Below are 25,100 nucleotides of genomic sequence, written 5' to 3' on the forward strand. Positions count from 1 at the left end.
TAACACAATTTTAACAAATAATTCTTATTTAAAATATGAATTTTTATTATATTTAAAATTTTCCATGTTGGCATAATCACAGAATACTATATAATTAAATAACATTTAAAATGAAAAGAGCATCTTCTTTTTTTATCACTCCTTTTTGAAAGCTAAATTAATAATAAACTTTATTTTTAAGATGTTAAAATATTACCATTTAACAAAACAATGAGTTTGATTCCTTAATATAGACATACACTACACTAGGAATAATTTAGAAATAAACTATGTTTCTAACATGTTAGTTGTTTGAAAATGGAAACTTATTTTGACAAAAAAGTCATAATATAAAATACGGTTTGGATTATTGACAAGTCCACAAAAGGGCATGTTTTCCACAATGTTGCTTAAACCTAGTCTAAGAATTACTGAAATTATCCACTATCTTATTCTTATACTAACTAAACAACTCCAGTGGGCCAAGAACTATTCTTGCTTTTGACCTAAAACTGTAAATGAGATTGGCAAGATGTTACCAAGGTCTTTAGTGGTGGATTGGAATAGTAGGTTCAGTTTGTGTGATGGTGAAATATATGTTTTGTCAGCTTACTTGTGGATAGTGATACAGAAGCCTAAGTCATGATTAGGTTATTTTTCCCGTTAGTGACAATGAAAAAATATTAATTTTTCATCTGCATATGTAAATGTAAATAGGGGTATAACTCAGAGGCATCATAAATACTTCCATAATTTTTACTAAAGACATACACAACATTACATCTCAGACGCTATATTCAGAGATCATTCCTTCTAGCTCTCATTATTCAGATGAGAATAATGAAGCCCAAGGGTTATTAGGAATGATATTTTTACAGAGTATGTTCTAGAACCCTAAATTGTAATTTCCAGTTTAGTATTATTTTCAGGATACCATTGGGGTACTCATCAGCTCATGGGTGTATATGATGTGCCACATTCTCTGCTTGGTCTCTTATGTTTATCATTTTATTTATCACAACAACCATATGGTTGAGTAGCATTACACTGAATTTACAGCTGAGAAAAACTATATTCAGTGGAGTTATTTAACAAGTGGGTCCTAGAGCAAATTAAGCCCGAAACATCACTGGAAGCAAAAAGGACAAAATTGAAGCTGTCCTACTTGGGTACATCATGAGAGGGCAGGGTTCTTTGGAAAAGACGATAATACTGGGAAAAATATAAGGCAGCCTGAAAGGAGAAAAACCAAACATGAGGTGGATTGACTTCATAAATGAAACCATAGGCATGAGTCTGAGCAGGGCTGTGAGGACAGGACATTGTGGACATCGTCCATTCCTAGGGTTGGCAGGAGTTGGAGCTGACTCAACACCATGTAACACACATTTAACACTTATCAAAGCTAATATAAGGAGTCTTTGGGATGAAAATGCAAGTCTTTCTGATGTCAATGTTTATGCCCTTCAACACTTGATTACACTGCCTGAATAGCTACTCTGCCTGATTTTCTGAAAGAGAAAAAAAGAGGAAGAAAATGTTTAAGGTTCAGTTATCATGAAAATTATATTTTCTGCTTGCTGCACCCTGCTTCATGTACTGACTTAGAAATACCTGTTCTAGCATTTAAGACCCTCTGTCATATTGTTACATATTCAGTTTTGTTTTCAGAAATCCTCAATATATATCTTTATTCTAATAATTCTGCTCAATATTCTCCCCTAAGCAACAACCAAAAATTATATACATACATATATATATATATATATATATATATATATATATATATATATATATATATGACTTAGATTATAACTAGAATTTGCTACCCACTTCTTTGACAATGTAAACCCCACGTTTTATTGAAAATATGAACTTTCCTCCTTGTAAACAGTATCTATGCTTTTCTTTGGCATTTAGGTAACTTTTAATAGATTTTTTTCCTTGAAATTTTTCTTCAATTCAAAGAATAAATATCTATTCTGCCATAAGAAAAGATGAAATAGTGTCATTTGCGACATGGATGGATCTTGTGATTATTATGCTAAGCGAAATAAGTCAGACAAAAAAAGTTGAGAACTATATGATTTCACTGATTCATGGTATATAAAACTGAAAACAATAAAAGAACAAGACAAACAAACAAAGAAACAAAAACTCATAGACACAGACAATAGTTTAGTGGTTACCAGAGGGTAAGGAAAGAGGGGTGTGGCAGATGAGGGTAAAAGGGTTCAAACATATGTTGATGGAAAGAGAACTGACTCTGGGTGGTGAACACACAATGTGATATATAGATGATGTATGCAGAATTGTACACTTAAAACCTATGTAATTTTACTAACATTGTCACCCCGATAAACTTTAATGAAAGAAAAAACAAACATATTTCCCTAGTTGCTTTGCAGAATGATCCAACTTTTGTACAATAGAGGGTCTACATTTTAAATATGAATCATATAAGTCTTTAACTGTTTTTAAATGCTAACCCATTACCAGTTAAATATGCTTCTTATTTGTGATGGAAATGCTGTAAACTCTGAGTTGGTGTTTCACTTCAGAGGCCAGGTCAGCCAGGGGAGAAACAGCCCACGGGAATAACACGCTGTAATGTTTGCCTTCATGTTTGGAGCATTTTTAAAGTCATTTTACTAAGAGGGGTCTCCAAATAATGTATACCGCCAAAGAGGAATGGCTGAACATACACTTATATAGAAAGCTGTTACCCCACAACCCCTTCTGAAAAAATGGAGTATTTGTTCTCATTTGGTCATAAATAACTGGAACAGGATTGGGTTCTTAGCCATAGGCAGCTCTCTTTAGAGTACCAAGGGGTCTATGAAATAGCTTGGAATGAGAATACTACCTTTATGACTGTCTAGAAACTGGATAATGAAAAATTAAATGAATGAAAATCTCTTCAGGAATAGTTTGAATGGAAAATGAGAATGAGTCAGTAATTCATAGTGGGAACAGCTGATACTCATACACAGAGAGGACAGTAATTAGAACTCCTGTGTAACAGACATCATAGAGTAGCTGGATTCAGAGGAGCTGAAACACCAAATGGCACCCCAGAATAAGAACAAACACATATTTACGGCTGACCAGCAAATAGACAAGGTATGTCACTGCTTTGAATTTTGTATTTCTCCTTTCCCAACAGGTTGACACTCAAGCAATTGCAACTCTTTTCCTTTCCTTTTTTAGATTTTCAAGTCACAGTACCCCTACTATAAATCCAGGTAATTGCCATCTGTGCAAACTAAAAGTGCTTGCCTAGCATCAGAACCAATAAAGACTAGATTAGGTGTCAGGGGAATGGGGTGAATAGTAACATGACAAAGTCTATAGTTAAGTAGAGTTCCAGAGAAGACATTTAAGCACAAGTTTCAAAACAAGTATCCAAATGATCAATTCAACAGCACCATACAAACAATATTAATTTTGGGTTGAGTCTACTACAACCTCTCAAGAGGGCAAGAGGGATAGTTTTTTAAAAAGAATTTCAAAATTGTGAACAATTACTAGCTTGAACATTGATCAATTATATTTAAACTATGCATTGAATTAGTATTTAATGAAATGTAATTCTAATAAAAATTTGTTTTACTAGTATTCATTTTAGCAATGGGAAATGTGATTTTCAAATAGTAATTATTTTAGTCTACCTGATGTTAGTTCATATTTATATTCAGAAATATCGTATAATACATATTAAACTTGGTATGTAACATGTGATGCTAGGTGTGTGATAATTAGAATATTATATTTAAATTTTAGGCTGATAATGTATAAAAAATTGCTAAGAAGCAAAATACATGAGTTAAGGTGGTTTTAAATTACTATTTAAACTGTCATGTGAAATTTGTAAAATAATATTGTCTATTTCATTTATCATTTGGCAGAAAAGTAATTACATTTTTGGAAAGATCTTTCTTTGCTTTATATATTCATAATTGTGAAACACTGGAAAAATTGACAATTCAGCATGTATATTTCAATGTTATTCACATGTGAATTTTTGTAAAATAAGGATTAAAGGTGATTGAAGCAGTACTGTATAACAGCTGTATAAATCTTTTTTTATCTTATCGTTTTATAGGTTTATCAGATAAATTAGTTTTCAAAACAGTATAGAAATCTGCAATACTAGCATACTCTTTCTCTTTTATTGGATTTATATGTTCTTATAGTTCCATATTTTCATTAGTGATTCAAAAAGTGTGTTTGTATGGGTGAACAGATGAATACACACATCAAAATACACACATTAAGTCAATGTTCAATATAATAAGAATAATATGACAAATGAAATCAAACTGTTTTTTGGAAACCAAATTGATAAAAGTATATCAAAGATTAAACTATAGCCCTAAACATTTCACAGGTATCTTTGTTTAATGTTTCCAACATGTAATAATTATATACCTTACTTTTAAGTGCTTACTATTTCATATTTTGGGAATGCCATGATAAATCTATTAGAAATTTCATTTGTGGAATGGAAGGTGTAATCTTTGTCACACCAGCAGAGCAAGGCCATTTTTTTAGATGATGCTGTCTTCTATTTCATGAAATAATACCTGTTTCTAGAATAATGCATTCTGAATTGAGAGTGCAACAATGTTGGCTACAGTTGTCAGGGAAAATAAAAACATGCTTCATGTAACTAACATATTTAGTCAGGAATAAATGTTAAATTTTAACTTTCTAGTTTAGCAATGTGCTTTATTTATTTATTTTAATTAAGTTTATTGGGGTGACAATTGTTAGTAAAGTTACATAGGTTTCAAGTGTCCATGTGCTTTATTCTAAACAAATGATACTGCATAATAATCCCCTTTATGGAAAATAGTATGTTTATCCCTATTCTAATAACTCTAATTTAATTAAGATTAAAGAATCCTTATTGACAATCAGTTGAACACATGACAATGTAATGTAACAGCTCCTACGATTTCTCATCATGCACCTTTACGCAGTAATGGGATGAAAGTGCTAGGTATTATTCCAGTGGATTCATTTAACACATAATTGTTGAACATCATTTGTCAATATGTTGATAAATACCAAGCATCTGAAATTTAAGAAGTTTGATATTGTTTATATATGTCTTTATAAAAAATAGAGCTATGGTGAAAAATTCTCACCTTCTTTAGCCCACTTTCTTAACCTTAAGCCATGGGCATGAAGAACAGAATGCCTGACTCCAGAATAGCATAACTTTTGCTATTCTAGAAACCTTCCAAATTAGTAGGCTTTTCTCTTAAACTCAGGGTTACTGGATGAGAATAGAACCTAAGATTCTGAGAGAAAAGAGACAAGCAGTATGCAATAAGAGAAAAATACATAAATAAATTACTTTTTATGTAAAGAATACTTTTAAAATACGTAAAGGGACAAAGTGAAAAATATATGAAAACACTGAGTTAAAAAAAGTGAATTTTTAAAGAAATAGGTACATCTACAGTTCGGAGATAGATATCTATATCTATCTATCTATCTATCTATCTATCTATCTATCTATCTCGGAGCAGAGGCACCGACTAAAATCTATTTTAAATACTTGAAAGTTCAGGAGCTAGGATAATGGAAATGATTCTGGAAAAGAGAGAACAGATTCCAAATTTATTTTGTGAGCAGATGGTAGAGTACTGGTAACCAATTGGCTACTGAGGATTTAAGGAAAGAGAGACCTGAATCATAGATAATTATGATATGTTAATGTTGAAAAAGTTGTGCTAGTAGTGTAATTTACTTCTATAGGAAATTGGATAGCAAAATGAAAAATATGTACATATTTGTTAAAGGAATGGGAAAATGGAGAAAAGCTATAGAAAAAATGGGAGATAGCTTAATATGTAGATATAAATATGTTAGATTGCATTTGAGGTACTTGTAGGCCAACAATCTTGAAATAACAATAACAAGAAGCCATATTACATAATAAGGGGATCTCAAAATCAAAGTGTGGATTATCAGATATTAATTTTGAAAATTATAAGGTGGTACTTGAAGCCATACACAAGGATGTCTTTTCTCAGGAAGAATAAGTGCACTGAAAAGAGCAAAGATCCTGGGGTGCAGCCTGAGAGACAACTAAGAATAAGGAAAATGAGTCTATAAATATTAGGCACTTAAAGTGAGTGGAGGAATCCCAGAATAGGATATCATTACAAATGCCAAAAAAGGAGAGTCCTTGTTGGAAAGAGTAGTCAACAGTGTCATATACAGGAAACGATTAGACAACATGACTATGAAAAAAATACCTAAAAATCACATTTGAAATTCTATTGTGACCTGAGTTATAGACAGGTTATTCTTGGTTGGCAGATAAATGGAGATTGAGTATAATCCTTTCCTGTAATATATTTGTCAGTAAGGGAATGCAGAAAGGAGACAGATGGGATTAAGACAAGCAAACAAGTACAAACAAATCACTGAGGAAAAAGAAGAAAAGGAATCTCAAAGATACACAGCCAGACTTACAAGCTCTTCATTTATGAAATGATGCTCATTTAGAATTCTGAGCACTACATTTTTAGGGGAAAGGATATTGAAATATGGCCAGCGTTTAGGCCATAAGCTCTATAGTGACAAATACCATATCTGTCTTTTTGCCACTGTGTTGTAAATGACTAACCTAATTCCATATTTATATTATGTTTTTAGTAATGATTAAATAAATCAATTTCCTTACCTACCCAGTGGTTTCCGTTCGTTTTATTCCAACTTAATAGAAACAGCCTTTATTAACTGTACTAATTACTTTGTATCAGACGTGACTTGTGTTCAACTTCTGGTAACAGAGAACCAAAATAATAGTAGTGTTACCATACTAGGGAGTTATATTTCTCTCATATGAGAAAGAAACACAAGAAAATTCACAGAAGTGTCAAATGGGGTCAGGAATTCAATTCCTATGTATAAGACCATAAGTATAATTTTGCTCACGATTTCACCATTATGTTCTTTGGCTACCCAACACCAACCCAGAAAAAAACAAATCCCTCAAAAAGAGAAGAAAGAAACATAAAAAAGTGGGAGGGTATAAGTATGAGATATTATAAAAATTTTGTTTTTTATAGAGCTACCACAACTTTTGATCAAAAGGCCAAGCATCATGAACTACATAGGAGTAAATCATTCATAACATACAAAGATAAATCATTTGTGAAGTGCATAGATGTAAGGTACTTGTTTCAAATCTTAGTTCTACAGCCCTTGTAATATGGCACCAAATCTACACAGGAGAGTTGAGAGATTTTGTGTTTAAGAAATAAAAAGCCCTCAAGTACTTCTGCTTGAGACACTTAGGATTCAACTTGATGTTTTTCTTCTCAGGAACCCTCTCTTATAAAATCTGAATGCAAAACAATGGGAGAATCTTTGAAGTGCATTCAGGAGCAATACATTTCCTTAATCGTTAAAGACACGCTAGTAGTTCCTTTTCCTGTGATGATTGTTTGCAAGTGAAGAGAAGTGTAGCTTACAATGGGTTAAAGACTTAAGTATAAGACCTGAAACAATAAAACTGCTAGAAGAAAACAGGGAAAAAAAAGAGAGAAAATAAAACTCCTTGACATTGTTCTTAGAAGCAATTTTTTGCATGACACAAAAAGCAAAATCAATAAGTAAAACTGCATCAAACTAAAAAGCGCTGCACCACAAAATAAATAATCAGTAAAATGAATAGGCGGGCTGCAGAATGGAAGAATTATTTGCAAACCAAATATTTGATAAAAAGTTAATATCCAAAATATATAGTATATAGTGATGGAAAGAGAACTGACTCTGAGTGGTGAGCACACAGTGTGATATATAGATAATTATAGGAATATACGCTTGAAACCTGTATTATTTCACTAACTGTTGTCACCCCAATAAATTTAATAATAAAAAAGAACTCATAAATCTCAATAACAAAAGCAAACTATTTGAATAAATGTGGGCAGAGGGACTCAATAGACATCTTTTATTTTTTCCCAAGAAAATATACAAATGGCTAAAAGGTACATGAAAAGATGTCCAATATCTCCATTCCTCAAGGAAATACAAATTAAAACCCCGATAATATATCACCTCACACCTGTTAGAATTATCATCCAAAAAAGTGGTAAGTCTTGCTGTGGCTGATGAGAAAAGGAAACCCTTATGCACTGTGGGTAGGAATGTAAATTGGTACAGCCACTATAGAAAACAGCATGGTGCCTCAAAAAATTAAAGGCAGAACTACAATATGATCCCACAATCCCACTTCTGGGTATATGTCTAAAGGAAATGAAAACAGGATCTTGAAGAAATATCTGCATCCCTGTGATTATTGCAGATTGCAGCATTATTCAAAATGGCCAAGACATGGAAGCATGGAAACAATCGTAATTGTCTGCAAATGGATGAATGAATATATAGTAAAATAAGACCAGTCTTATATTAATTTTTCCTCCAAAAGATGCATTATGCTGATGGTCCGGTTAGGTCTTATTTTTGGGGAAACATGGTAGTTACCACAGTGCTATGCTGAGAGGGTATTATGCAGCTTAATATTTAATTAAATTATAATTAATAAATATTTATTTTGTACTTATTGTTTGAGAGGAGCTATGTGAAATAGAGCGACAAGACAAAAATGAAAGTGAATTAGACCAAACATTGCTCCTACAGACTTTGTGATATTGTTTCATTAAGCAAATGCAGCTCAAGAAATGAAAAGCAGAAGCTTATTCGATTCAGATTTCTAGGCTGTTGGCAGTTGTCTTCTGATATAGTTAGTCCTCATTGATCCATTATATTAATCAATTCATTCAATGGAAAAAACTAGTCTACATTACACTTTAGTGGTGGGCAGAATTATTCAAGGTTAATTCATAATATAGGTCAAATCATGTATAAATAATTTAGAAGTTGTTACATTTCTGGTGAAAAATAATACAGAATATTTTGTTTCATAGAGTTGGTACGAATAATTACAATCCCTTTCAAGAATACAACTACCTTTTTACCTGTTCTTCTATGCTTTGATGTCACAATTTATATATTTTTATACTGCGTATTTACTAATAAATGATAGTAACTATAGTTATTTTAGTGGTCTTTTCCTTTAACTTGTACAGTTTAGTGGTTGACATATCATCCTATTACAGTTAGAAATTTATAAATCCTGACTATAAATTTACCTTTCCCAGTGTGTTGTATATTTTTCTGACTTCATGTCACCAATTACTTTCTTTTCTTTTCAGCTTTATACTCCTTTCAGTATTTTTGTAAGGCACGGCTAATGGTGATAAAGTATCTCAGTTCTTGTTTTCTGGGAATGTATTTATTTCCCTTCATTTCTGAAGGATAACTTTGCAAATATAGTATTATTTATTAATTAATTCATTTTTCTCTTAGCACTTTGAATATATTTTTTCCACTCTCTCCTGACCTTTAAGGATTCTTCTGAGAAATATGTTGAAAGCTTAATGGGGGTTCCTTTGTAAATAATGATGTTTTTCAATCTTGCTGCTTTTAGGTTTCCTTTTCTCTTTGATTTTCACAATGTCCTTATAAAATGGCTTGGTAAAGATTGGATAAACATATTGACCAATGGAATAGAATTGAATGCCCAGGAATAAATTCTCAAATCTACGCTAAGTTGAATTTTCACAGTGGTGCCAAGTCATATAATGGAAAAAGAACAATCTGTTCAAAAATGGTCCTTGGAAAACTAGATATATACATGCAAAAGAATAAAGTATGGCTCTTCACCTTATGCCATATAAAAAAAATAATTCAAGTGAATCAAATAACTAAATTAAAAAGCTGAAGCTATTAAAGCTCTTAGACCAAAGCATAGGGACAATGGTTCACAACCTTGGATTTGGCAATGGTTTCTTAAATAGGACCCAGATAGCACAGACAACAAAACAAAACAAAGCAGAACAATAGATAAATTGGACTCTATCAAAATTATCTAATAACAATATTCCTAAATTAATTTCCTTAATGTAAATTGGTATAAATTTCATGTATACAGAATTCTTACCACCAGCACTTAGCACAGCAGCCTTTGCTATCTCAAAACCTTATACAAAACATTGAACTTTATCTGCTATTCCGGTTCAGATTTTTTTATTTGAAAAATATGTACATTTCTTTAGAAACATTCTAGATTTAGACAATCAATTCAGTGGTGCTTGCCTCCACATTACACACCAAAACGTTGTTCCCTTTAGTATTGATTTGTGTTCTAGAGGGAACAATGTACACCTGCAATTCCCTTGTTGGAATCTGTGCCTTTCTGTTGTTTAAAGTGTTTATATGATTCCTTGGAAGATGCTGCCTATATATAGCAACAAAAGACTTAAACCTCTTTTGTATGCAATACTTAAAATAATAGAGTTTATCCCATAATTAACAAGCTGAGATGAGTCATAGGATATTAAAAATGACTGTATTAATACTTTTTGTCAGTGATGGCTGCTCCTTCAACATTACCCAGTGACAGATTAACAAGTATTAGAAAATGAACACACGTGTTCTCAGAATATTGTGAAAGACAAGGGAATACTCTCAGAACTACACAAAATAATCCCTCTATGGATTTCATGCTTCAAAAATGGAAAGTATAAGGGGGATCCATAGCTATTAAGTTAATTTCCTAAAAACTAGAAGCATAAGCTGCAGAGGAATTAAAACAAGTCATTTAGAAAGGATTCTTGGCAATTATGAATATATGTGGAACACACAATGTTTTGGCATCTGTTTGGAAACCAGATTCCTTATTTGTCGTTCAGGCCTTTAGTTTTTAACCGTGCCTGATATTGTAAATCCCCATTTGTAACTATGGCTATCCAAAGAGTTTAAAAAATGAAAATGGCTTGCAAATCATCATTTGGGGCCTCATTGCAGAATAATTAAAATTATAAACATGGCCAAATTAGTATTTTCTGTCTAATTGTTTTGGTTTTAAAACAAAATATGCTTAATGTGGACATGTAGGAAATATATAAAAGATTAAGCTATAAACCAATCCTGATTACAGATAGTTTTGAGTAAAGGAAACTTAAATCATACTCTTGCTGTTCTGAGAGCAGTTACAAATTTTCATGGGATGCTAAATTGCAAATCACTGGGACACATTAAAGTTTCATAGTGAGGTGATTCTCAGACTTCATGGTATAGTAAGAATGGGGTGGATGGACAGTCTGAAAAACAAGGAAAGAGCCAGAGTTGGCAGAGTGCGGAAAGAGCTACATAATGCTATGGATGGTTCTTCTCAAAAATGTTATTCTCAATATGTTATTCTTCCATTTTCATAGTAAGACTGTAGCAGTTCAAGGCCTTTCATACGCTCAGTACTTGATAGTCCCATCACACAGCTTCAAATATCATGTCTTCACATGCGCATGTTCTAAATTAGAAGGAAGAAGATTGAGCTAAAGTTTGGGTTGGTTGGTTTTTCCCCTCTGTATTGTCATTCCTTTTTACTGAAGGAAATATTATCTGAAAACAACAACAGGAGTAGTCTTTTCCTTTTGACTCAGGGGCTAAACTTAACCCCATTACTGGCAGTGTGTGTGTGTGTGTGTGTGTGTGTGTGTGTGTGTGTGTGAGTGCATGCGCGCACGCACATGTGTGCTGGAGTGGCAACAGATGTGAGGTGTAGATAACTCAAAGCAGTTCCTGAAGATGACTAGGCACCACCAAATCCAGCATGCCATTTTTCTATCACCATAATATCCCACACTATTATAGCATGCAAAGTAGAAAACTTGAATTTTTCAAATTTAAAGTCATGTTTAACTCATTGTTTTATCTCATACCTGGTGTAGAACTGCCTTAAAATATAAACTTTAAACGTAAATGTGTGTGTATGCAGATAAACACACACACATATATGCAAAAGAATAAATACTTACATGTATCATTATTATCATTGAAATGATAATATCCTCTTTAGCCTTTTCCAGATAGACTTCTTTCATGTAGTAAGATGTATTAAGTTTCCTTTATATATATTCCTGGCTTGATAGCTCATTCCTTTTTAACATTGAGTAGTAGTCCATTGTCTGGATGTGCCACCGTTTATTCATCTGTTCACCTACCAAAGGACACCTTGGTTGCTTCCAAGTTTTTGCAATTACATTTAAATAAAATTTCTATAAACATCTGTGTAGCTTTTTGTGTGACCATACGTTTTCAACATCTTTGGCCAAACAATAAAGAGCACTGTTGCTGCATCCTGACCTTAGTGCAGGTTTTTTCAATCTCAACTCTTGACACTTTGAGCTAGATGATTCTTTACTCAGGAGAGTATCCTGTGTACTATAGTAGGATGTAAAAGCAACCCTCTGTCCATGTGAAACCCGAAACAAAGCAGTCTCCAGATAATGCAAAATGTGTCCAGAGTGGCAAGCGATTCCTCTAAGAACTCCTGTCTTAGAGGTATCATTTAAGAACCATCTCCTGTGATGGAAAAAATAAATTATCTAAAATAGAGTAGTTGTCAAATTCATTTTTCTTTACTACATTTATACATAATTACATTCAGTGTTTTTTGTATTGACCTATTGTTGTGTTTTCTTTTGTTCCCCTTGTCCAGTGTGGTATCAATAAGTACCAAAATCATCAGTGAAAAGAGTATTGTACTCAAATGCTAGACTATTATGTTTTCTGAAACTAAATACATTTATTTTTGAGCATCTAGCATAACAATGAAGGAAGAAAATTTGAAAATAATTAGTTACATAAATCTCATTATTTTAATAAAGGAACAAAGGGTATTTACAATTTTCCCAAGAATCTTTAAGTACGTTGATTAAGCATCAGATAGTTAAGATTAAAATTCATGTAAAACAAGACATTGATATTTCATATGAACCTACCAGTCAACTTTGGTAACTTTGACAAATTCAGATTTCAAAATTTTACCTTAGCGTGGACAACTTGTGTTGTACCTGAGTTTTACTGATTTAGTGTCAAAATATTTACCCTGATTATTGTTGCTGTATATGTCACCAAATGCCATTTAGATACTGTAGACAAGTTACCCAATAGACTACAAGTTCTATTAGGTCAGGATTGTTCTGATTTTGTTCACTGACCTGACCAAAGTGCTAGTAATCACTTGGGGCAAATAGTAAATGCTTAATAACTGTTGTAAAAGTGAAAGTAGTCATTCAGTTAAACTGCAGTGTGTTATTTTTAACTCTATTCAATTCCAAGTTCTCTATGGTACAGCAATGCACTACTGATGTCTTTCTAACAATTTTGAGAAATGTTAAGCATCAAATCATTGAAAACAGCCTTGATTACGTGATTTCCTTTAGTTTTCTGTTCTAAGGAAGCACATATGCTTAAACGTCACTATTTTACTCTCAACTCCTGGGATTTCATCCAAATGTAAAATGGCATATATTAAACTGTATTAAGAACAAAGGAATCTTTATTTAAAAAAATATTATGAGAAATTGTTGACACATCTCTCTGCTTCCTTCACTGTTTCCTTCATTCTCTATAACACTTGGAATTGTGTCAAAATGTGGAAAATCCACTGTCTCTGGAAACTGAAATCCATATTTAATTAGCCTAGTTTCACATAAACAATATTTTTCATTTGGAACTTGAGATTGCAAACTCCTTAAAGAATGACTTTCTCTTGTGGATTTTGAGCCAGGCTTATAATGTTCTCTTAATATGGTTTTGCTTTCAGCATCATTTCAGGCATTACAATTGATCATGTTTATGACTGCTCAGGGACTTTTAAGTATGCAAATTATTTTGCTGTCACTTACAGACTAATGAAATTTTACTAAATATAGAGTTATCATATTATGAGGAACTAGTTTATCATATTGTAATATAAATATCCACAACATATATATTTATGCATTTTATTAATTACATTTTATTAATTATAATAAGGTTAACTTATTTTATAAGGTAACCTTTTAAAAGCAAGGCTTTCTGACTATGTTATATGTGATAAACAAAAGCTTTCTCTTATAGTCTTCATTATTTCTCCATTTATAATTAGTTTTCTCAGCATTTTATTAATATTTTTTGTACTTACAAACTCTAAGGTAGTTCCTTGTTCTCAAAAAAATCAATTTACATTCACTATATTTATATAAAAACATATAAAATATATGTTACATAAGAAAGACAGTAACATACACTTTTAATATATTCTTGCATTAAAACAGTGCTTCGCCACTGTGGGTGAAAAATTCAGGTACAGTGCAGTGATTCGTTAGGTCGAGGATTATAAAATATTCCACACTCATTAGATGAGATTCCAACTCTGGATTCTTATTAGAGTTTAGCTCTGAACTGTAATATGTCACTCTGTATACAAGGTCAGACAATTAAGTTTGCAAACTGATCTTAGAAAAAGTGCTATGTACCTCATTTCTGAATATCACTATGGTCACCTTCGAAGTACTCCCCTTAGGAAGCTATGTACAAATGCCAACACCTAGTCCACCCTTCAAAGCAATTTTGGAACTCTTTTTCTGGAATGGCCATCAGAGCTGTGATAGTATTACCCTCGATGTCCTGAATGTCATCAAAATGTTTTCCTTTCAACATTTCCTTTATCTTCGGGTAAAGAGATAAGTCACTGGGAGCCAGATCAGGTCTGTAGGGAGTGTGTTCCAAGACAGTTATTTGTTTACTGGCTCAGAACTCCCTCACCGCAGTGCTGTGTGAGCTGGTGCATTGTCAGGATGCAAGAGCCATGAATTGTTGGCGAAAAGTTCAGGTCGTTTTCATCTAACTATTTCAAGCAGCCTTTTAAGCACTTCCAAATAGTAAACTTGCTTACCTGTTTGTCCGGTTGGTACAAATTCATAATGAATAATCCCTCTGATATCAAAAAGGTTAGCAACATTGTTGAAACAAGTTTGCGGACTTAATTGTCAGTCTTCATATTTATTGTCTTGCCTCCAGGTAGAATCTAAGAAGCATACAGGATATTTCTGGCAAGGATTCTGTAATCTTGAAGTGACACATGCCACTGAAAACCATTTATTAATTTAAGATATTTTAAAAACTGCTTTTCAAACGTAGGACTATTAATGCTTGAAAAAATATCTTAGTAACTCAAGCCAGGTGGCATATTGTTATATCCTGTGATTCTCTTAACCATAGTTGAGGATTTAATTGTTTTCTCATTTCTTCAACTTTCTTAACATTTTTAATGTCTGAATTACAATTTCACACTAACTTGCTAATCAATATTTATATTATGATTATGTAAAATAATTTCACTGTTGAGATTACTGGTAGTGTATGATTACATTTCCTTTCTTGTGCAAGTTTTAATTTCCTACAGTTAAAACTTATTTAACTATTTATTCATCTATTTAATTTTTCTATGCACCTGTTTCTGTATCACTTAAAAGTATGAATGGAATTGCTACATACTTATAAACAATATTTCAAAATGAAATATTTTAAATTTGCTGTTATCTTTTTCTTATTTCTTGGAAAAATTTCACTTTCACATTTGTCACATGGCTTCAGTCTAAATGTATTACTCTTTAGACAAAGTGCACAGTTATAACTAGGAATTCCCTGTCATTATTTTTCTAGATTGAATCCTTTGGTTCCTGGATTTCATGTTATCCTCTTTCTTGCTTGCTGATACATATACTACAGTAACTCCAAAGTAAATTAGGAGATAAATATAAATTTACCTTTACCTTCCTAAAGTCAATGGAAGGTAAAGTGGTTGAGTTGTTAAAGATCTAAAAATGTTTTTACTTCCTCTTCAGAATTGATTTATAGTTTAACTGTATATAATGCAAGGAAAGTGTAATTTTACAAAAATAATTTTGTTTTGTGTTTTGTTTCTTGTTTCAATTTATTATTACTATTTAGTGTTGTTAAAACATCTTATGGCATTGAAATTCCAATTCATTGGTAAGTGATCCCCAAATCCCACTATCTCTAGGAGATTGCTTTTGAGTTAATAATTTTCTCTAAAGAATTATTCTCAAATTTGCTACTTCTGTGTTATAATTGTGTAATGGAATTTTGGAGCAGATAGTGGAAGAATCTCACCACACAGTAAGAGACATGAAGTTGATGAGTTGATCTTCCTTTTTATGTCATTTCTAATGTACTCTACTCTTCCTTAGTAATTTCAGTTTCCTGCCTTTCACCTTCGATGAGTATAGACATCAGTTATTCTTTGGTTCCTTCCATAGGTGGATGAATGAAAGTTTCAATTCTATACAAGATGAGAAATAGAGTTTTTATAGGTAAAGTAGGGTTTCTGTCTCTTGTCAACTAGCTGAGCAATTAAAGTCAATAAATAGCAATTTCCCAATTGGAAGATTTTGTCACAATTTGTCTAAAATATGGAATTTAGTATATTTCATCAAAATTTAATTCATAGGTTAATACTAAGATTTCATGGTGTTTTGACTTCCTTTCAAGAAATTCTATCTCAACATAATTTAGAAATAGATATAATTTAAACACATAGAATACTTTTTTTTTAAATGGAAGAACTCTGAATGTCCCAAAATATAGAAATGGCTAATTATAATGTAACATCTTCATCAGATGGAAATAAATGTTCCTAATTTAGCAAGGAAACCATAATCTTTCTTTCAATTTGTCCTTGTTTGGGAATATATTGGATGATTATATATTGGATAATGATATATAGAACAAAAATAGAAAGAAATATGCCTGAACACTTTAATTATGTTTGGATTATGAGTGATTTTTATTAGTTCTAACTTTGTTTTTCCCTAAAATGACTATATATTAGCTGTATTATCAGGAAAATGAACTGGTTTAAAAATGTATGTGTAGGCAGTACAGCTTTGCGTATTTTCAAATAACTATTAAACAAATTATGACAAATAATTCCATTTAATTCCACTAAATTCCATTTATCAGCCTATAAAAGTATTTTAAGCTTTCTAATATATTTTGGGGGACAAAGTATTAATTATCATCTAAAAGGTCTTTCTAAGTTTAGGCTACTAAACGTGGCATTGAGTAGGAAAGCCCAAAAAAGGAAAAAAGGAAAGAATGTTAAAGTATACTGTTCCTGACACGCATTTAAATGGCTTGTCTCTTTTTGCATGTCTCCATCCTTTTAGTCCCCTAATTAAAAGTTAATTGCATTGTTGATCAAAAATATCTGCTTACAGAAAAAAAGAGCAGAGGAGCTGTAAACACATAAGAGAAGAAAAGGTAGTTATACAGGCACAAAAATTGAGCTTTTGAGAATCAATTTCATTCTTATTCTTGAAATTGATTTCCAGTATTTATTTAACATATAGGCATTACTAGCCTTAGAGGATTAGGTATAACTCTCATCTTTGTCACTTTATCTAACTCTGTGAACTTGAATCTCATTTTCTTAATTTTTAAAATAAAAATATGAATACTGATTCCTGCCTATCTTATAAAATCTATTAATGTTTAAAATAAGTGAACTGGAAAATGTAAGAAATCATAAAATGAAGATACCAGGATGAATGATATTCCTCCCTTTGGGATGTCATTCAAGAATAAAAATCTCTAAAGCTTTTAAAAATCTCAACAAATAAATCCAAAAACCTATACTAGCTAAGAATTGAAATTTTAACTATAATATGTATTTTCTCTTTGACAATGTCATCTCTATAGTGGCATAATTTCATACTTTCAATGAACAATTTCTCAAAGCTTTACGAGGGTTATATTTACATCTTGTGGCATTTTTTTTATACAAAGGGAGAAGAAACAAAGCATTATACTAATTGTTAAGACTGTTTTTTATCGAATGCATTGTAATGATATCTAGCAGTGTAGTGTATCAGAAACCATGAAAAATATTTTAATCCAAATATTTAATTTAGAAGTATTTAAATCTAGAAAGCATAATGGACACAGGCTTTGTTAGCAGAACTTGCATTGTTTTTTGTTGGTTTTTTTTTTTTGCCTTTTTTGCTTTCCCTAGAGAGCAAAAACACATCTCAGCAATCTGTGTTCATCACAAGAGACCGGTTTTAAAGAGACCTTAAAGATCATGTAATTCAATTCTTTATTTTCAAATGAAGAAGTTAGGGGAGAAAAAGAGATAAGTGATTTTTCCGTCATCACCCCATGAGTTTCTGGAGTAATTTAGATGAGAGAGCCAAGAGACCTGATGGAGGAAGCCTTTCCACTACACCCAGATTGCTAAGTTTTCTCCTAATGGTTGTGGCACCAGAGCTGTGTTTGTGAACATTTAAGAGTGGAATTTGCCTCAGAATGGTTGAAGAGCATATGGATAATACATTTTAATAAATTGCAGCCTTCCATAAGAAGTCAGAAAATTAGCTAACAGCTTTACATAAAACATGCAAAACCCTGACCTCATATTTAAGCTTTCCTTTTAACTCTTTCAGATATAGCATACAATAATACTTTTAATACCAGTTTATATTATGCATAGGAAAACACAAGTCCTAGGAGGAAGGGTGACTTAACCATTCTTCTAAGGCACACCTATCCAGTGGGCCTGTTGCTACAGATGTAGCATCTCTCCTGCAAATCAAAGTCATATGCATTAGTTCATGTTCCTCTATTAAATGCCTCACTGTTTACCTAGCATTCAAACAGCCTAATGTTTGTCACTGTAGAAACTATGAAGAACAAGTGGACTTCGCAGAGGATTGTTCAGTTTTATGTGGCTTTACATCCTTTACAATATCACTTTTCTTTATATACCACTTGATCATATAGGAAAATGAAAATAAATTAGTCTTGTGTTTCTTTTTTTAAGATTTGTATTAAAATATAGCTGAAATACAATATTATATCAGTTTCAGGGGCACGCCATAGTTATTCAACATTTATATACCTAAAGAAGCGATCACCATAAGAAGTCAAGCAACCACCTGACATTGTACCATGTTATCACAATATTATCGACTGTATTGCTTATGTTGTATGTTACATCCCCATGGCTTATTTGTTTTATACCTGGAAAATGAACATCTTTTTCTATTCCCTCCCCCTCCCCTTTTATAATTTTTCAGTTACACTTGACATTCAAATGTAATCTGATTTCAGATGTACAACACAGTGGTTAGACATTTATGTAATTTAAGAAGTGATCCTCCTGACTAGTATAGTACCCACCTGGCACTATACATAGTTATCATCACATTACTGACTATATTCTCTATGCTTTACTTTACATCCCCATGACTATTATGTAACTACCAATCTGTACTTCTTAATCCCTAAACCTTTTTCACCCTGCCCCCAACACCCCTCCCATCAATCACCAAGATAAATCTAATACCCATCTGACACCATACATAGTTATTGCAATATTATTGACTATATTTCTTATGCTCTACCTTACATCCCCATGACTACTGTATAACCACCAGTTTGTACTTCTTCATCTCTAACCCTTTTCACCCATGCCCCCAATCCTCCCATCTGGCAACCATCAAAATTTTAACTTGTATCTATGGATTTGTTTCTGCTTTGTTTATTTTGTTTACTAGATTTCACATATAAGCAAAATCAAATTGCTTCTGTCTTCCTATGTCTAACATACTCCACTCAGCACAATAGCCTTTAGGTCCATCCATGTGTCTGCAGATATAGCATGAACATATTCCCTTCCATGGCTGAGCAATATTCCATTGTATATATGTTCCACCTACTCTTTATCCATTCATCCATGGAAGGACACCCAGGTTGCCTCCACATCTTGGCCATTGTAAACAATGCTGCAATGAACATATGGATGTCCATATCCCCTTGAAGTAGCGTTTTGGGTTTCTTCAGGTAAATACCCAGAAATGGGATCCCTGGGCCCTTCTTTTTCCTTGTTTTTGTTTTCAAGTTTATTCTGTCCATTATAAGTATTGCTACCTCATCTTTTTTGTTTGTTAGTGTTAATGTTGATGAAATATGTTTTTCCATCCCTTTACTTTCATTAGTATGTATATCTTTCAATCTGGAGTGAGTCCCTTGTAGGTGTATATGTAAGGGTTTTGTTTTCTTATCTATTCTGTCACCCTAGTGTCTTTTATTTGGAGCATTTAATCCATTTACATTGGAAGTAATTGTTCATCGATATATAGTTATTGCCATTTTATTATTCATATTTTTTATCTCTTTTTCTTTTGTTTTTTCATTCTTCTTCTTAAATAAGACCCCTTTACATTATTTGTTACTGGTTTTGTGGTGATGGAGTTCTTTCATTCTTTCTTGTGTGTGAAGCTCTTTATCTGTCCTTCAATTTTAAATGATAGCCTTGCTGGGTAGAATAATCTTGGTTGTAGTTCCTTGTTTTTCATCACTTTCAATATTCTATGATAATCCCCTCTAGCCTGCAAAGTTCTGTTGAGAAATCCAGCTGACAGGAGCTCCTTTGAAGGGAACTAACTACTTTTTTCTTGCGTTTTTATGATTCTCCCTTTGTCTTTACCCTTTGGAATTTTAATTATGATGTCTTGTTGCAGGCATCTTTGGGTTCCTCTTGTTTGGGACTCTATAGTTCCTGGGCATTTATTTCTATTTCCTTAGCCACGTTAGGGAAATTTTCCATGATTACTTCTTCAACTATGTTTTCAATTCCTTTCTTTCCCTCTTCTCCTTCGGGTACCCTTATGATACAAATGTTGGAAAGTTTGATCTTGTCCCAGAGGGCCCTTAAACTATTCTCAGTTTTAGGGTTCATTTTTCTTTTTGCTGTTTTGATTGGGTGTTTTTGGCTACCTTACCTTCTAAATCACTGATTTGATCCTCTGCTTAATCTAATCTATTGTTGATTCCATCTGATGTATTCATTTCAGTTATTGTATTGAATTTTTTTATTTTATTTTTTATTTTGGAATGGTTCTGTTTATATCTTCTATCTCTATTTTTAAATTTCCTGTTTTCTTTGTTGAAGTTGTCCCTGAGATCATCGAGCCATCATAACCACCCAAGCCATTATAACCAGCCACTTCTTTTGACTTTTTCATATGAACAGCCTGTGTTGGCTTATGCTGTGGAATGTCCTAAAATTTCTCAAAGGTTCACAAAACACAAACAAGCAGCATCTGGATTCAGCATGTCCCATACCTCTTGCAAAGCATCATCCTTAATCCCAGCACTATTGACAGCCAGCCTCAGTTTTGGGCTCTTCATCTGGTAGATTACTTTTCTCCATTTTGTTGTTCTTTTTCTGGAGCTTTGTTCTGTTCTTTTATTTGGGATGTGTTTCTTTGTCTTCCCATTTTGGCTGCCTCCCTGTGTTTGTCTTTATATATTAGGTAGGTCCGCTATGTCTCCTGGTCTTAGTAGAGTGGCCTTATATATTAATGTCCTATGGGTCCCAGTAGCACTGTCTCCCTTTTTTACCTGAGCTGGATGTTCCAGGTGTGTCCCTTGTGTGTTTGTGAGCCTTGGTTGGTGTTTGCATGTTGGTGGAAGGGATTAATCCTCATGCTGATTGGTTGTGAGGACTGGCCTGACTACAGTGGAGGAGCTGTTGTGAAGGGGCAGACCATCTGGAGCTGGATTCACTTTAGCAGGGCTCTGGTGTCTGCTCAGTCTTCCCTTTGGGTGTATCATGTCTGGAGGTGGCTGGTTGATGTTCCAGCTCGGTCTGAAGGTGGCCATGTGGTGTACCACTCCTGGGACCTCCTTAAAGGGCACCTGATGAAGGACAAGTTCAGCTGCAGCCTGTGTCCTGCCCCGGGGCAGCTGGCATAAGCTACAAAGCAATCTGCACATGGCTGCCACCCATGCTAGGCTTGGTGGTTCCTCAAGAAGCCAAGTTATAAACTGAGGCAGAGCCCCAAACTGAAACTGGCTGTCAATACTGCTGAGGTCAGGGATGCTCTGCAAGAGGTATGGGGCATGCTGAATTCAGATGCTGCTTATTTGTGTTTTGTGAACTTTTGAAAAATTTTAGGACATTCTGCATGAGCCAAGGCAGGCTACTTATATGGAAAAGCTACTGTAAGCAGCTTGGGTGTGCCCCAAATTTGAGTGGAGTGGATTGGATGAATGGTGATAGCTAGGTAATGGAGACTCAGGTACCCCTGCCACCTACATCTGCACACAGGAACGGACCTGGGCTCAACAAATAAACAATGGATGCTGATGGCACTTCTGTCTGGAGAAAGCTGTCTCTCATCCAGCCCTTGCCCCGAGTCCACACAACTCAGTTTTTTTCTGTATTTCCTTGATGCCTTTTGAGCTGCTGCCCCATCTTTGGAGCTTAGAGTGAGTGGTTCCATTAGTGAGTAAGTCCGCGCATGGGCTCCACTCTCTCAGTCTCATTCAGCCACAATCTCCACTGGTTTTCACACCCAACAATTGTGGGGACTTCTCTCCCTGGTACTGGGACCCCATGCTGGGAAGCCTGTTGTGGGACTGGAATGCTTCATTTCTCTGGAGGGACCTCTGTAGCTGAGATAACCCTCCCAATTTTTAATGGTCATACATGAGTGTGGGACCAGTCCATTTCATGTTTCTTCCCTTCATACAAGTCTGGAGGTGATTTCTCTATGTCTTTAGTTGTAGAGATTCCATTCAGCTAGACTTCAGGTGATTCTCAGTGATGCTTGTTCTGTAGTTTAGTTATAATTTTAATGTGGTCATGAGAGGAGGTAAGCACCAGTCCTGTATTTCTTATATTTTTCACTTCCCATTTCATCTCATTCCTATGTTCCTTCTGCCGGTAAAATATAGGAAATGTTTAGGCTGTTGTCAGACAGTAATTTGCATATCCAATTTACTACTAGTGATTAAGCCTTCATTTGGGAATAATGTCAAGAAAATCACTGCTAGGACATACTGGCTGGATTTATACAAGTGACATTTAATGTTACTCTAAGTTTGTTTCCCAAGAATACTTAAAGTTGGAAAATAATAATAACCGCAAAGATGATCTCTCAGATTTGTTAAACTTTTTTTAACATAGTATATAATTAATTATTTTATATGCTTATCTCTAATTCTTACAACATCATGAGAAACAAAATGTGTAAATTGGTTTCATCTTTAGCATCCTTGATTAGATAAGGAAGCTGAAACACCAGCTCACATGTGATATAAAAAGAAAAGCTGGGATTCATTTGCATGTCTTCCAGACTCCAAAGCCTGCACTTTTCTACTGTAACACTCACAGAGACAAAAGCTAGTGAGTCGGCCTTTATCAAATCTCTGTTAAACATCTAAGTGTTATTTTAAACTGTGGGGAGAAAACTCAATTTACCAAGTATATATCTAGAATAGATGATGTCACCATTTTTATGCAAGAGTCAATAAAATCTACCAGTGAGTATTTTCTGGAAGATTTTTTTAAGGATTTACTGTGATACAAATCCTTTGTAACCTAACCTAAACCCATAGTTTGTATGCGTGCAAACACCTACACACACACACACACACACACACACACACACACACACACACACAATGCATGATTGTATTTGTTTCTTAATCCCAAACAGAATATATGTTTGTGTTGTGCATATGTAATTGTAGGTTATTATGCCATTGTGTAGAATATGTAATATGACCTTTCATATAAATTGATTTCCCAGGTTTCTTATCTATAATATAAAGAGTTCAAATTAATTTCTTCTTTCTACAAAGTTTTAATTTGTAACATCTTAGTTATGCCCTAATGAGAATTCTACTTTTGACTTTATTCCATATTCTAATTTGTTACAGATATTAAGTTAGTCAATAATAATCCATTTTTCACAAATCAGTAGTAACAACTATACTCAACTGACAACTGTATTTATTCAAACTGGATTCTAGTTTTTAAGTTGATATATTGTCTAGGTAAGTAAATTAAGCTATCTTGCTGAAAAAGTTTATTTACCTGAACCCCCATTCATGGAAATTAAGAGAAAATGGACAGTGTACCCTTTCCCCTATTCTATTCTTAATCATTTTATTAGTTTTATATGAGGTTGTATAGAACTTGTTAGACAATCCACAGAGCAGTCAAGTTCAGAGTACTATGCAGTAGTTTGTACTTTAGAAATGTGAAAAGAGAAGCATCTGGCAAATAGTGTCAGGTATTATTGTGTAGGCATTTTATAGAGAAAATCCAGGATCTGTGTGAATTTCATTCATTAAGAAATGAATGAATGAATGAATAATATTCTGAATGTTTATTGACCTATCATTTTAATTAAACTTTATTACAGAAATATGTGAAAATTCAAGCTGAAAATAAGCTAATTTCTATGAAATTTGAAGCAAAATATTTTTGTCATTATCTACTCAATAAAGGAATATATAATTGCTATTCTCAATGGGATCAATAAATTCAGCTTTCTTTTCTTTACCTACATTTAAAACCAAGTGAATAGTACAAAGAGTAAGAAGACAAATGAATATCACATTTTTCTTGATAACAAGTGTGTCAATATCCATCCAAAGAGACGTACTTATGTGTCTTGCATGCCTTGAAATAGAATTATTGCCCAAGACAGGAGGTTGATCTCACAGAAGCCAAACTAAGCTTACTACATACCAACCAGAAAGTACTATCACAAAGATGTGAGTAGAGTGTGAAAAAGTGGGTTTGGGAGAGCTGAACTAGACACCCACAGTTCCTTTGAACCAAATTCATCAATAGGATAAGGCCAAGAATAATGTTGGCCTCAATTAACCTATTTTGCTGTGTATAATGAGTACTTTTGTGCCCAAATTTGTGAAGGAAAATAAGGATGTGCATAAATGTTTTTAATTATTTTATTTATGTTTATGAGTTAAAAGTGTAACTCTAGAAATCAATAATGATATTCATATGCAAAATGATCCCTGAAATAAAATGATTGGTTTTGTTGGATTTACAACGAACTTGCACCGACGAAGAGTTCTAAGCTTTTATGATGTGTCAATATCATAAATTTGTTATCAGTACATACAATTTATTGTACCTTGGAGCTGTTCTTGTGTTTTGTAATTATTTGTTACATAAAATTTCTTTTACCATAATATGTTAAAAAAAATAAATGCTAAAATTCCTTTATGATACAAATAACAAGTACCTAAATATAAACAAATAAAAATTTTAACTTAAAAATTAAAACCAAAAACATTTTTCCCGGAAGTTTGGGACAAAAACATGGGTGTACGTTATATGTGGGAACACATTATACACA

Source organism: Rhinolophus sinicus, linkage group LG04, assembly GCF_036562045.2.
Source record: "Rhinolophus sinicus isolate RSC01 linkage group LG04, ASM3656204v1, whole genome shotgun sequence".
Classification (NCBI taxonomy): Eukaryota; Metazoa; Chordata; class Mammalia; order Chiroptera; family Rhinolophidae; genus Rhinolophus; species Rhinolophus sinicus.